Genomic DNA, 15055 nt, shown 5'->3' on the forward strand with positions numbered 1-15055 from the left:
GCACACTGTAATTATTATTCGGAGTCAGGTGTTGGGACAAGAGGAAGGGGAGGAAGTACAGGAGGAGTCATATGCGGAAGGGATAACAAGATCTACGAGGTCCAGATGGTCAGCGGCACCTATGCGGCAGTCATGGTGAGGGAGAGGGATTAACAAGGGCGCATAGTATCAGCAAAAAGTGTTGATGAAAGTGCAGGAGCCCATGAAGAAATGGAGGACGAACTGGCGATGGGCATGGAAGACTCAGCAGATGAGTGAGAGCTTGCTCACATTTCGGTTGTGCGAGGTTGTGGGTAGAGGGCAGAGGAAGGATGCACGATTCTCACCTCTCTGCCACCAACACACCAAGGACTTGGTCCTCCTGGATGCACAAGACACATGAGCGCCTTCTTGCTGCACTACCTACATGACCCTCGGATTGTATGAATTTGAAGTAATCCTGAATACTGGGTTGCCACACTGTTAGATCCCCGGTACAAGACAAAATTTGGCGAACTAATTCCTGCCATAGAAATAGACGCACGTATACAGGAGTATCTGCAGAATGTGGTACGCAATCTTAGATCTACTTTTCCACTAAACACCAGTGCTGCACAGAGTGAATCTCAACACTTTGTCATGGATAGGAGGAAATGGTCTTTTACTTGTCCACATCGGAGGGACCGAGGGATGGCTGCTGTGCTGAGATGGCGTTGAGTACGGTGTCCCTGCACAGTTGCACTTTTGGTCATATCCCAAAATGAGTTGAAAAAGGACAGATGCTGTTGGAAAGGGGAACAGGTGTGTTGGAAAGGGGAAAAAAATTTTGGTCCGTGGATTTGGTGGTTAAACAACTGTAACATTTGCTGAAGAAACAACATCTGTTACAGTGGGACTGGCAGATTTGGATAAAGTGGTATATAATCTGTGACCGCTATATAACAAAAATTAATAAGAAAAGAAAGAGAAAGGTATATATCACCTTCAGCAGTCAGTGTCCACCGTGCTCCCAGTTGGAAAAGGAGAGGTTGGCAACTTGAAGGTTTGGTGGAGGATACAGAGCTGTGTGGCTATGAAACTAATAGTAGCCTGAACCGAGTTAGACGCCATTCGGATCTGGAGACTGTGAGCCCTGTTAGCGTCACAGGGTCCACATGCCCACCCAGCCCAGGAACTCCCTGTTAACAACACAGGGGCCATTGAGTACGCTGACCGTGTGCGTAGGGGCCACACCTGTGGACAGCAGGCGCATCAGCAGCAGCAGGCCTGTTAATGCCACTGGGCTGCACAAGCAGGACTGTTAGGACAGGAGCTGGTCTTAACCGTTCTGCGTTACCAACTGTGGTGGTGGCCTGCATCCACCACCCTATCCCTGCCTACCTCTGGCCTAAAGCCGCAATGGGTTCAACACATGGAGGTGTGCTCTTTCGGAGCATAATAGAAGACTGCGCACCTCCTTGTTGGCTCCAGCCCCTTTTATAACCTGGGTCCGCCCCAAACCAGGGTGAACCACAATGCACCTCCTGGAGACAAAAGCAGAGTGACACGTCATGAGTGGCATAACTAGCGTCCTATTTGGAAACGCAACTTCAATGATGACCTCATGGCTGCCATGACCCAAACACCTCACCAGTCATCGTCTGACCATCAATAATGCGGTGACAAGTCATAGGTGTGGGCCTCTGCAAGCCATTTGGGAGGACACCTGATGCCCTGTGGTCTATATGGGACCCCCACATCAGGGCCAGGGCCAAAGAGTTCATTACCGGACCTAGTCTCTGATGCAGGAAGTGCCTGAGCATGCTCAGTAGCATGAAATACAGTCTCTGAAAAAAGACTATCAGCTTTAGCATGGTGTCTAGGCACAAAACAGGACTTAGACCCGGCACAGAATGCAAGCACCTGTGCAAAGAGGCTTTTCACACTTAGTGTGGGAGCATGCGCTGTATCCCGAAATGAAGACTTAGCGTCAGGAATGGCACAGTCAGGCTGAGCATACTCACTAGGCGAAACACTGTAATTATGCTGCAGCTGGGGTACATCGGCACACGCATGCGCACTAGCTGCCTCTCCACACTTAGACGTGGAGGGGAAATTTGTCTTGGAGATGCTGTCTATGAACAGAAGGAAAAGCTAAAGGAAGCCTGACTTTCTATCCCTCCGAATTATGAAATGCAGCAATGAATTCCATGAGTTTGCTATAACATTAGCGTAGCTAAATGTGCATGAGGGTGTGATGTAGAGGTGCTAGAAATAGCTTGTCACCAGTGGGGCACTAATGGAATACAACAGCCAGTTCTATGATGCCACAAAATGGCAGTATTTTGTGCTATCATTATAGCTTATTAAAAACAGAGCACGAGGTTGTCATGCAGAGGTGCTGCACATAGATTTGCAGTAGTGTGAATAGACAAAAGTACAATAGCCACGTTTAGGATACAACTAGGTACACTGAGTGTTTGCTACTATAAATGGCTGAGTTTAAAAAAGTTTGAGTGTGCAATGCAGGCAGACGTGCTGCAAATAACGTTCCAATACTGTGAATTGACAAAAGTACAATAGCCACGTTTAGGATACAACTAGGTACACTGAGTGTTTGCTACTATAAATGGCTGAGTTTAAAAAAGTTTGAGTGTGCAATGCAGGCAGACGTGCTGCAAATAACGTTCCAATACTGTGAATTGACAAAAGTACAATAGCCACGTTTAGGATACAACTAGGTACAGTGAGTGTTTGCTAGTATAATGGCTGAGTTTAAAAAAGTTTGAGTGTGCAATGCAGGCAGACGTGCTGCAAATAACGTTCCAATACTGTGAATTGACAAAAGTACAATAGCCACGTTTAGGATACAACTAGGTACAGTGAGTGTTTGCTAGTATAATGGCTGAGTTTAAAAAAGTTAGAGTGTGCAATGCAGGCAGACGTGCTGCAAATATCGTTCCAATACTGTGAATAGACAAAAGTAAAATAGCCACGTTTAGGATACAACTAGGTACACTGAGTGTTTGCTACTATAAATGGCTGAGTTTAAAAAAGTTTGAGTGTGCAATGCAGGCAGACGTGCTGCAAATAACGTTCCAATACTGTGAATTGACAAAAGTACAATAGCCACGTTTAGGATACAACTAGGTACACTGAGTGTTTGCTACTATAAATGGCTGAGTTTAAAAAAGTTTGAGTGTGCAATGCAGGCAGACGTGCTGCAAATAACGTTCCAATACTGTGAATTGACAAAAGTACAATAGCCACGTTTAGGATACAACTAGGTACAGTGAGTGTTTGCTAGTATAATGGCTGAGTTTAAAAAAGTTTGAGTGTGCAATGCAGGCAGACGTGCTGCAAATAACGTTCCAATACTGTGAATTGACAAAAGTACAATAGCCACGTTTAGGATACAACTAGGTACAGTGAGTGTTTGCTAGTATAATGGCTGAGTTTAAAAAAGTTAGAGTGTGCAATGCAGGCAGACGTGCTGCAAATATCGTTCCAATACTGTGAATAGACAAAAGTAAAATAGCCACGTTTAGGATACAACTAGGTACACTGAGTGTTTGCTACTATAAATGGCTGAGTTTAAAAAAGTTTGAGTGTGCAATGCAGGCAGACGTGCTGCAAATAACGTTCCAATACTGTGAATTGACAAAAGTACAATAGCCACGTTTAGGATACAACTAGGTACAGTGAGTGTTTGCTAGTATAATGGCTGAGTTTAAAAAAGTTTGAGTGTGCAATGCAGGCAGACGTGCTGCAAATAACGTTCCAATACTGTGAATTGACAAAAGTACAATAGCCACGTTTAGGATACAACTAGGTACAGTGAGTGTTTGCTAGTATAATGGCTGAGTTTAAAAAAGTTTGAGTGTGCAATGCAGGCAGACGTGCTGCAAATAACGTTCCAATACTGTGAATTGACAAAAGTACAATAGCCACGTTTAGGATACAACTAGGTACAGTGAGTGTTTGCTAGTATAATGGCTGAGTTTAAAAAAGTTAGAGTGTGCAATGCAGGCAGACGTGCTGCAAATAACGTTCCAATACTGTGAATAGACAAAAGTACAATAGCCACGTTTAGGATACAACTAGGTACACTGAGTGTTTGCTACTATAAATGGCTGAGTTTAAAAAAGTTTGAGTGTGCAATGCAGGCAGACGTGCTGCAAATAACGTTCCAATACTGTGAATTGACAAAAGTACAATAGCCACGTTTAGGATACAACTAGGTACACTGAGTGTTTGCTACTATAAATGGCTGAGTTTAAAAAAGTTAGAGTGTGCAATGCAGGCAGACGTGCTGCAAATATCGTTCCAATACTGTGAATAGACAAAAGTACAATAGCCACGTTTAGGATACAACTAGGTACACTGAGTGTTTGCTAGTATAATGGCTTAGTAACAATGAGTTGTAGTGTGCAATGCAGGCAGACGTGCTCTGCAAATGTCTTTGCACTAGTGGGACTATAGCAAAGTCCAATAGCCACGTTTAGGATGCCACTAGGTACACTGAGTGTTTGCTAGTAAAATTGCTTAGTTTAAAAAAGTTGGAGTGTGCAATGCAGGCAGATGTGCTCTGCTAATATCTTTGCACTAGTGGGACTATAGCAAAGTCCAATAGCCACGTATAGGATGCCACTAGGTACACTGAGTGTTTGCTAGTATAATGGCTTAGTTAAAATGAGTTTGAGTGTGCAATGCAGGCAGACGCGCTATGCAAATGTCTTTGCACTAGTGGGACTATAGCAAAGTCCAATAGCCACGTATAGGATGCCACTAGGTACACTGAGTGTTTGCTAGTATAATGGCTTGGTTTTAATGAGTTGGAGTGTGCAATGCAGGCAGACGCGCTCTGCAAATGTCTTTGCACTAGTGGGACTATAGCAAAGTCCAATAGCCACGTATAGGATGCCACTAGGTACACTGAGTGTTTGCTAGTATAATGGCTTGGTTAGAATGAGTTGTAGTGTGCAATGCAGGCAGATGTGCTCTGCTAATGTCTTTGCACTAGTGGGACTATAGCAAAGTCCAATAGCCACGTATAGGATGCCACTAGGTACACTGAGTGTTTGCTAGTATAATGGCTTAGTTAAAATGAGTTTGAGTGTGCAATGCAGGCAGACGCGCTATGCAAATGTCTTTGCACTAGTGGGACTATAGCAAAGTCCAATAGCCACGTATAGGATGCCACTAGGTACACTGAGTGTTTGCTAGTATAATGGCTTGGTTAGAATGAGTTGTAGTGTGCAATGCAGGCAGATGTGCTCTGCTAATGTCTTTGCACTAGTGGGACTATAGCAAAGTCCAATAGCCACGTATAGGATGCCACTAGGTACACTGAGTGTTTGCTAGTATAATGGCTTAGTTAAAATGAGTTTGAGTGTGCAATGCCGGCAGACGCGCTATGCAAATGTCTTTGCACTAGTGGGACTATAGCAAAGTCCAATAGCCACGTATAGGATGCCACTAGGTACACTGAGTGTTTGCTAGTATAATGGCTTGGTTTTAATGAGTTGGAGTGTGCAATGCAGGCAGACGCGCTCTGCAAATGTCTTTGCACTAGTGGGACTATAGCAAAGTCCAATAGCCACGTATAGGATGCCACTAGGTACACTGAGTGTTTGCTAGTATAATGGCTTGGTTAGAATGAGTTGTAGTGTGCAATGCAGGCAGACGCGCTCTGCAAATGTCTTTGCACTAGTGGGACTATAGCAAAGTCCAATAGCCACGTATAGGATGCCACTAGGTACACTGAGTGTTTGCTAGTATAATGGCTTGTTTAGAATGAGTTGTAGTGTGCAATGCAGGCAGACGCGCTCTGCAAATGTCTTTGCACTAGTGGGACTATAGCAAAGTCCAATAGCCACGTATAGGATGCCACTAGGTACACTGAGTGTTTGCTAGTATAATGGCTTAGTTATCAGTTGGAGTGTGCAGAGGACAAGAGGGTACAGTGGCAGGATTGTGGTGCTCTGGGTAGAGGAATGGAAGCCTGCCTTTCTATTCCCTCCTAATGGTGAAATGCAGGTAGGAAATCCCTGACCTGGGCTACACAGACGCTGTTGCTGTTTGCAGGACCTGTCACCTATGGCTCTCTGACCCTGCCGGTTGGAGCCCTTAAAAGGACTGCTATAAAGTGCTCTCCCTAAGCTGTCTAACGCTGTGTATGCAGCGCATACAGCTGTATCGGCTATAGGACTCAGGAAGACGGAGCTGCGACAGTGATGTCTGACACCAAAGACGCAGAAGGCAGATAATGGCGTCCGTGAAGAAAATGTCCGGTTTTATAATGCAGGGACATGTGACATGCAGATCCTATCACACATGCCGTTGCTTCTCTGGCTCAAAGTCCACTTAGCTGTGTGTGTGTCTGGGATTGGCTGACATGCTGGCCCGCCCCACAAGACGCGCGCACTTAGGGAAGGAAGACAAGAAAAAAAAAAAAAAAAAATGGCGATCGCCATTATAGAAACAGCAGTGATCTGAAGGCGCTGTTCACGCACACTATACACTGAAATGTGATAATAGTTTGATTCACAGAGTGACTTACACTATTACAGCAGAAACCAAGCTATGATTTAGCTGTTTTTTGGCTGCTAGAACCGTTCTCGAACGTTTCTAGAACTACCGAGCTTTTGCAAAAAGCTCGAGTTCTAGTTCGATCTAGAACATGCCCCAAAATCACTCGAGCCGCGAACTGGAGAACCACGAACCACGAACCGCGCTCAACTCTAATAATGAGTTGGAGTGTGCAATGCAGGCAGACGCGCTCTGCAAATGTCTTTGCACTAGTGGGACTATAGCAAAGTCCAATAGCCACGTATAGGATGCCACTAGGTACACTGAGTGTTTGCTAGTATAATGGCTTAGTTATAATGAGTTGGAGTGTGCAATGCAGGCAGACGCGCTCTGCAAATGTCTTTGCACTAGTGGGACTATAGCAAAGTCCAATAGCCACAGATAGAATGCCACTAGGTACACTGAGTGTTTGCTAGTATAATGGCTTAGTTATAATGAGTTGGAGTGTGCAATGCAGGCAGACGCGCTCTGCAAATGTCTTTGCACTAGTGGGACTATAGCAAAGTCCAATAGCCACGTATAGGATGCCACTAGGTACACTGAGTGTTTGCTAGTATAATGGCTTAGTTATCATGAGTTGGAGTGTGCAATGCAGGCAGACGCGCTCTGCAAATGTCTTTGCACTAGTGGGACTATAGCAAAGTCCAATAGCCACAGATAGGATGCCACTAGGTACACTGAGTGTTTGCTAGTATAATGGCTTAGTTATAATGAGTTGGAGTGTGCAATGCAGGCAGACGCGCTCTGCAAATGTCTTTGCACTAGTGGGACTATAGCAAAGTCCAATAGCCACAGATAGGATGCCACTAGGTACACTGAGTGTTTGCTAGTATAATGGCTTAGTTATAATGAGTTGGAGTGTGCAATGCAGGCAGACGCGCTCTGCAAATGTCTTTGCACTAGTGGGACTATAGCAAAGTCCAATAGCCACGTATAGGATGCCACTAGGTACACTGAGTGTTTGCTAGTATAATGGCTTAGTTATAATGAGTTGGAGTGTGCAATGCAGGCAGACGCGCTCTGCAAATGTCTTTGCACTAGTGGGACTATAGCAAAGTCCAATAGCCACGTATAGGATGCCACTAGGTACACTGAGTGTTTGCTAGTATAATGGCTTAGTTATAATGAGTTGGAGTGTGCAATGCAGGCAGACGCGCTCTGCAAATGTCTTTGCACTAGTGGGACTATAGCAAAGTCCAATAGCCACAGATAGGATGCCACTAGGTACACTGAGTGTTTGCTAGTATAATGGCTTAGTTATAATGAGTTGGAGTGTGCAATGCAGGCAGACGCGCTCTGCAAATGTCTTTGCACTAGTGGGACTATAGCAAAGTCCAATAGCCACGTATAGGATGCCACTAGGTACACTGAGTGTTTGCTAGTATAATGGCTTAGTTATCATGAGTTGGAGTGTGCAATGCAGGCAGACGCGCTCTGCAAATGTCTTTGCACTAGTGGGACTATAGCAAAGTCCAATAGCCACAGATAGGATGCCACTAGGTACACTGAGTGTTTGCTAGTATAATGGCTTTGTTATCATGAGTTGGAGGGTGCAATGCAGGCAGACGCGCTCTGCAAATGTCTTTGCACTAGTGGGACTATAGCAAAGTCCAATAGCCACAGATAGGATGCCACTAGGTACACTGAGTGTTTGCTAGTATAATGGCTTAGTTATAATGAGTTGGAGTGTGCAATGCAGGCAGACGCGCTCTGCAAATGTCTTTGCACTAGTGGGACTATAGCAAAGTCCAATAGCCACGTATAGGATGCCACTAGGTACACTGAGTGTTTGCTAGTATAATGGCTTAGTTATCATGAGTTGGAGTGTGCAATGCAGGCAGACGCGCTCTGCAAATGTCTTTGCACTAGTGGGACTATAGCAAAGTCCAATAGCCACGTATAGGATGCCACTAGGTACACTGAGTGTTTGCTAGTATAATGGCTTAGTTATAATGAGTTGGAGTGTGCAATGCAGGCAGACGCGCTCTGCAAATGTCTTTGCACTAGTGGGACTATAGCAAAGTCCAATAGCCACGTATAGGATGCCACTAGGTACACTGAGTGTTTGCTAGTATAATGGCTTAGTTATCATGAGTTGGAGTGTGCAATGCAGGCAGACGCGCTCTGCAAATGTCTTTGCACTAGTGGGACTATAGCAAAGTCCAATAGCCACAGATAGGATGCCACTAGGTACACTGAGTGTTTGCTAGTATAATGGCTTAGTTATAATGAGTTGGAGTGTGCAATGCAGGCAGACGCGCTCTGCAAATGTCTTTGCACTAGTGTGACTATAGCAAAGTCCAATAGCCACGTATAGGATGCCACTAGGTACACTGAGTGTTTGCTAGTATAATGGCTTAGTTATCATGAGTTGGAGTGTGCAATGCAGGCAGACGCGCTCTGCAAATGTCTTTGCACTAGTGGGACTATAGCAAAGTCCAATAGCCACAGATAGGATGCCACTAGGTACACTGAGGGTTTGCTAGTATAATGGCTTAGTTATAATGAGTTGGAGTGTGCAATGCAGGCAGACGCGCTCTGCAAATGTCTTTGCACTAGTGGGACTATAGCAAAGTCCAATAGCCACAGATAGGATGCCACTAGGTACACTGAGTGTTTGCTAGTATAATGGCTTAGTTATAATGAGTTGGAGTGTGCAATGCAGGCAGACGCGCTCTGCAAATGTCTTTGCACTAGTGGGACTATAGCAAAGTCCAATAGCCACGTATAGGATGCCACTAGGTACACTGAGTGTTTGCTAGTATAATGGCTTAGTTATCATGAGTTGGAGTGTGCAATGCAGGCAGACGCGCTCTGCAAATGTCTTTGCACTAGTGGGACTATAGCAAAGTCCAATAGCCACAGATAGGATGCCACTAGGTACACTGAGTGTTTGCTAGTATAATGGCTTAGTTATAATGAGTTGGAGTGTGCAATGCAGGCAGACGCGCTCTGCAAATGTCTTTGCACTAGTGTGACTATAGCAAAGTCCAATAGCCACGTATAGGATGCCACTAGGTACACTGAGTGTTTGCTAGTATAATGGCTTAGTTATCATGAGTTGGAGTGTGCAATGCAGGCAGACGCGCTCTGCAAATGTCTTTGCACTAGTGGGACTATAGCAAAGTCCAATAGCCACAGATAGGATGCCACTAGGTACACTGAGTGTTTGCTAGTATAATGGCTTAGTTATAATGAGTTGGAGTGTGCAATGCAGGCAGACGCGCTCTGCAAATGTCTTTGCACTAGTGGGACTATAGCAAAGTCCAATAGCCACAGATAGGATGCCACTAGGTACACTGAGTGTTTGCTAGTATAATGGCTTAGTTATCATGAGTTGGAGTGTGCAATGCAGGCAGACGCGCTCTGCAAATGTCTTTGCACTAGTGGGACTATAGCAAAGATCAATAGCCACAGATAGGATGCCACTAGGTACACTGAGTGTTTGCTAGTATAATGGCTTAGTTATAATGAGTTGGAGTGTGCAATGCAGGCAGACGCGCTCTGCAAATGTCTTTGCACTAGTGGGACTATAGCAAAGTCCAATAGCCACAGATAGGATGCCACTAGGTACACTGAGTGTTTGCTAGTATAATGGCTTAGTTATAATGAGTTGGAGTGTGCAATGCAGGCAGACGCGCTCTGCAAATGTCTTTGCACTAGTGGGACTATAGCAAAGTCCAATAGCCACGTATAGGATGCCACTAGGTACACTGAGTGTTTGCTAGTATAATGGCTTAGTTATCATGAGTTGGAGTGTGCAATGCAGGCAGACGCGCTCTGCAAATGTCTTTGCACTAGTGGGACTATAGCAAAGTCCAATAGCCACAGATAGGATGCCACTAGGTACACTGAGTGTTTGCTAGTATAATGGCTTAGTTATAATGAGTTGGAGTATGCAGACGACACGAGGGTACAGTGCCAGGATTTTGGGGCTCTGGGTAGAGGAATGGAAGCCTGCCTTTCTATCCCTCCTAATAGGGAAATGCAGGGAGGAAATCCCTGACCTTGGCTACACAGACGCTGGCGCTGTTTTCAGGACCTGTCACCTTAACTCTGACCCTGCCGGTTTGAGCCCTTAAAAGGACTGTTAGAAAGTGCTATCCCTATGCTGTCCAGCGCTGTGTATGGAGCGCATACAGCTGTATCGGCGATAGGACTCAGGAGGACGGAGCTGCGACAGTGATGTCTGACACCAAAGACGCAGAAGAGATAATGGCGTCCTGGAGGAAAATGTCCGTTTTTATAATGCAGGGACATGTGACATGGACATCCTATCACACATGCCGTTGCTTCTTTGGCTAAAAGTCCACTTAGCTGTGTGTGTGTCTGGGATTGGCTGACATGCTGGCCCGCCCCACAAGACGCGTGCGCTTAGGGAAGGAAGACAAGAAAAAAAAAAAAAAATGGCGATCGCCATTATACAAACAGCAGTGATCTGAAGGCGCTGTTCCCGCACAGTATACACTGAAATGTCATAATAGTGTGATTCACAGAGTGACTTACACTATTACAGCAGAAACCAAGCTAGGATTTAGCTGGTTTTTTGCTGCTAGAACCGTTCTCGAACGTTTCTAGAACTATCGAGCTTTTGCAAAAAAGCTCGAGTTCTAGTTCGATCTAGAACATGCCCCAAAATCACTCGAGCCTAGAACTGGAGAACCACGAACCACGAACCGTGCTCAACTCTACTGATGACCATCTGATTGTACAGGAAATATGATCCATCATGTCCAACTTTGGACTGGTGAATGCACCCATGGCTGTTAGCAAGTTAAATCCTGCTGTCAATCTCTGGCAGCGGGATATAACTTGCGTCGTTTGGGGAGTGCGCCAATGCCCACTTCCATCAGCTCTCCCGTGACATGACACCCAGGACTCAGCTTATGATCCCTGTGTCAGTCATGTCACTCTTCCTGTGAACGTAGGCTGCCAGCCAGCATTCACAGGAGACCAGGATTTGTGCTACACAGAGCAGTACTGATGCATTGCTCTCTATAGCAGAAGTGATCAGACAGTTGCAGCTTCAAGTCCTCTAAGGGGACTAGTAAATATAATAAAAAGTTTTTAAAATTATGAAAAATAAAAAAAACTGTTCAAATCACCTTCCTTTTGCCCATTTGACAATAAAACAATGTAAAAAAAAAAACAAAGTGTGGTACTGCTTTGTTCAGAAATGTCCACTCTTTCAAAATATAAAACAAATTAATCCAATTTGTAAAGAAAATGTAAAGAAAAAGTGTAAAGAAAAAAAAAAATCAAAACGCCAGAATTAACCACAAGATTGCAATAAAAGGCGATCAAAACATTATATCTACCATAAAATTGTATCAGTAAAAGCTCAGGACACAATAAAAGCCTTAGCCCCAGATCACGAAAAATAAAAACAGTACGGTTCAACAAAATGGCACCAAAATCTAATTTATTTATTTTTTAAAAACATTTCTGAGTTTCTTTTCACCACTTAAGTAAAAAAAAACCTATACATGGTGGTATTAATGTACTTGTATTGACCTGCAAAATCATATTGTCAGGTCAGTTTTACCATATAGTGGACATGGTAAATTATAAAATATACAGAATTGTGGAATTGCATTTTTTTTTTGTAATTTTACCGCCTTGGGATTTTTTTTTCTGTTTTCTAATACACAATATGGTAAAATGAATGGGGTCATTCAAAAGTACAACTGATACTGCAAACAGCAAGACCTCATATGGCTACCTTGAAGGAGAAATAAAAAGTTATAGCTCTTGGAAGAAGGGGAGGAAAAAATTAAAGCGCAAAAATGGAAAATTGCAAGGTGGTGAAAGGATTAATTAAACCTGAAAGTCTACACTTCAATTGCATCTTAGTTTATTTAATTTTAAATATAAAATAGTGGTATGCTGACCTAAATCATGATTAGTTCACTGTCCAAATATTTCTAGACCTAACTGGAAATTACTGTGTGATTAATATAGGTTTTTACTGACAATAAAAAATTACATTTTTTTATATATTTTATGCAGCCTATATTTCCCACTGATTAACATGATGAATTAATTTGACAGGTTATTACAGTCAAGTAGATATCTAATAAGTATGTTGTCTTGTGGAATGTACACACAATAAAAATGCTTTTTTTTTTTTACTAAGTAATTTCTTTTTTGTGTTTTTTTTGGGGTGGAGGAGTCAAATGATTCATTTTTATTATACTACTAGCTGTTGTATCCAGCTTTTGCCCGGGATAGTAACTAAAGGGGGCTTTACACGCAACGACATAGCTAACGAGATGTCATTAGGGTCACGGAATTCGTGACGCACATCCGGCCTCGTTAGTGACGTCGTTGCGTGTGAAACGCATGAACAACCGCTAACGATCAAAATTACTCACCATATCATTGATCGTTGACACGTTCTAATCTCAAATATCGTTTCTGCTGCAGGACGCAGGTTGTTCGTCGTTCCTACGGTGTGACACCGCAGGAACAAGAAACAACATCGTACCTGCAGCCGCCGGCAATAAGGAAGGAAAGAGGTGGGCGGGATGTTCCGGCCGCTCATCTACGCCCCTCCGCTTCTATTGGACGGCCGCTTAGTGACCCCGCTGTGACGCCGAACGAACCTCCCCCTTAGAAAGGAGGCTGTTTGCCGGCTACAGCGACGTCGCTAGGCAGGTAAGTATGTGTGATGGGGGACTAACGATGTTGTGCGCCACGGGCAGCGATTTGTCCGTGAAGCACAACCGACAGGGGCAGGTGCTTTCACCACCGACATCGCTAGCGATGTCGCTGTGTGTAAAGTGGCCTTTAGTCTCTCTCTCTGTCCTACTCTCTCTCTCCTACTCTCTGCCTCTTTCCCTCTCTCCCACTCTTGCACTCACCCACATTCCCGCTCTCATTGTCTCCCACTCTACCTCTCTCACTCTCTCCATCTCTCCCACTCCCCCCTCACAACTGAAATCATATTAACTGACACATAAGCTGTCATATTAAAAATGTCCTTTGATGCCAATAGCAACCAATCAGAGCTTATAATATTGACCTGTAGCAAAATAGAAGCCTAGCTGTGATTGGGTGCTATAGGCCACCTGATACAAATCCAGACTATCTGTCAAAACAGCCAATATATTACCTCACACATCCAAACAATAAGTAAGCGTTTTTTTGGGTGAATAACTGTAAAGTGCAGGGTTAAAATTTCCCCTAAAACATAGTCTACGACATTTCCTGAGACAAGTGAGGTGTCTCTGCAAAATTTCTTGATTGCAAATGCAATAGTGCAGATTCATTTAGTGGACATACACTCATACATACACACATAGATACATACACACATATACTCAACTTTATATATTAGATTGTTCTAATATTTTATGTACATACTATGTTCCTCAAGGGGTTTTAAAAGATCTCTGGGAGACACTACATTTTTACTCTTAATGTTCAGGCTTTCACTGAAACTTGAGCTCCAGTTATAGGAATAACAGACCAGCAAAGTGACAGAAGACCCTGGCAGAGCTGATCTGGGGCTGCTGAGAGCCAACAGTTCTACTATGCCAGGCAGACATGGCATAGTGGAGTGTCTGCAACCAGCACCGTGGGCCTTGGTGTTCTTACAGACTTTGGCTTTCCCTCACAGCCTTAACCCTTCTCATACTAGGTTGCAAGAGCAAAGTGGTAAAGTATAAACATCAAAAGACATTGTTGCCAACTTGAAATCCGCAATGTCTGCCATCAAAAGACACAGGGAAGATGGAAAATAATTAAAAGGTTGGTCCCATCGCTTATGGCATATTGATTTTGGTAAATACTGTACTTACTGTATATTTCTTGTTAAACAACAATTCTGTTTTGTTTGCTTTATATCTGTGTTAATTCTCTTATGAATAACTTGACAAATGGTTGTTACAATTTGCACTTTTGAAGGGGTGTGCCCCTACACACTATCCATTAGCACATTATCATAGTGACACCCAAACTGGTAACACTCAGCTGTCAATGTAGTTATAAAATGCTATTAGAAATAACAGAGGAATGTAAAAACCAAGAAGTAAAGAAAAGTTGTTTCAGAATTGTTGTATTAATGTAAATGCATATATTCACTAAAACATATCTGGACAGATTCTACAGACCATTTTTAGCCCAGAGGGAGTAGTGATAATACAGTATTCAACTATGTGCAATTTTAAAGCACTCCATGTACTTACAACTGGTCATTTTGCCCTTCTACCCAGTTAATTCTTCTGTTTTTTATTAGGTCTAAGACTTAATGGGATTAAATGCTTACTTTCCCAAAAATATATGTCTATGCTTAATTAAGCATTATGAATATTTTGAAAAACATATTTTTATTCAGATTATATTGGGTGGTCTGAGATCTGATACAAGAGAATTTTGCAATTTTTTTACTAAAACATTTAGTTTAAACTTGTATAAACTTTACAGTTTAGGTAATCGCCAACAGAGAAAAAACATTAACCCTTTAAACACCAGTATATTAACATATAGTGAATATAACTAAGCA

The sequence above is a fragment of the Anomaloglossus baeobatrachus genome, chromosome 3 (genome assembly GCF_048569485.1).
Source record: "Anomaloglossus baeobatrachus isolate aAnoBae1 chromosome 3, aAnoBae1.hap1, whole genome shotgun sequence".
NCBI lineage: Eukaryota > Metazoa > Chordata > Amphibia > Anura > Aromobatidae > Anomaloglossus > Anomaloglossus baeobatrachus.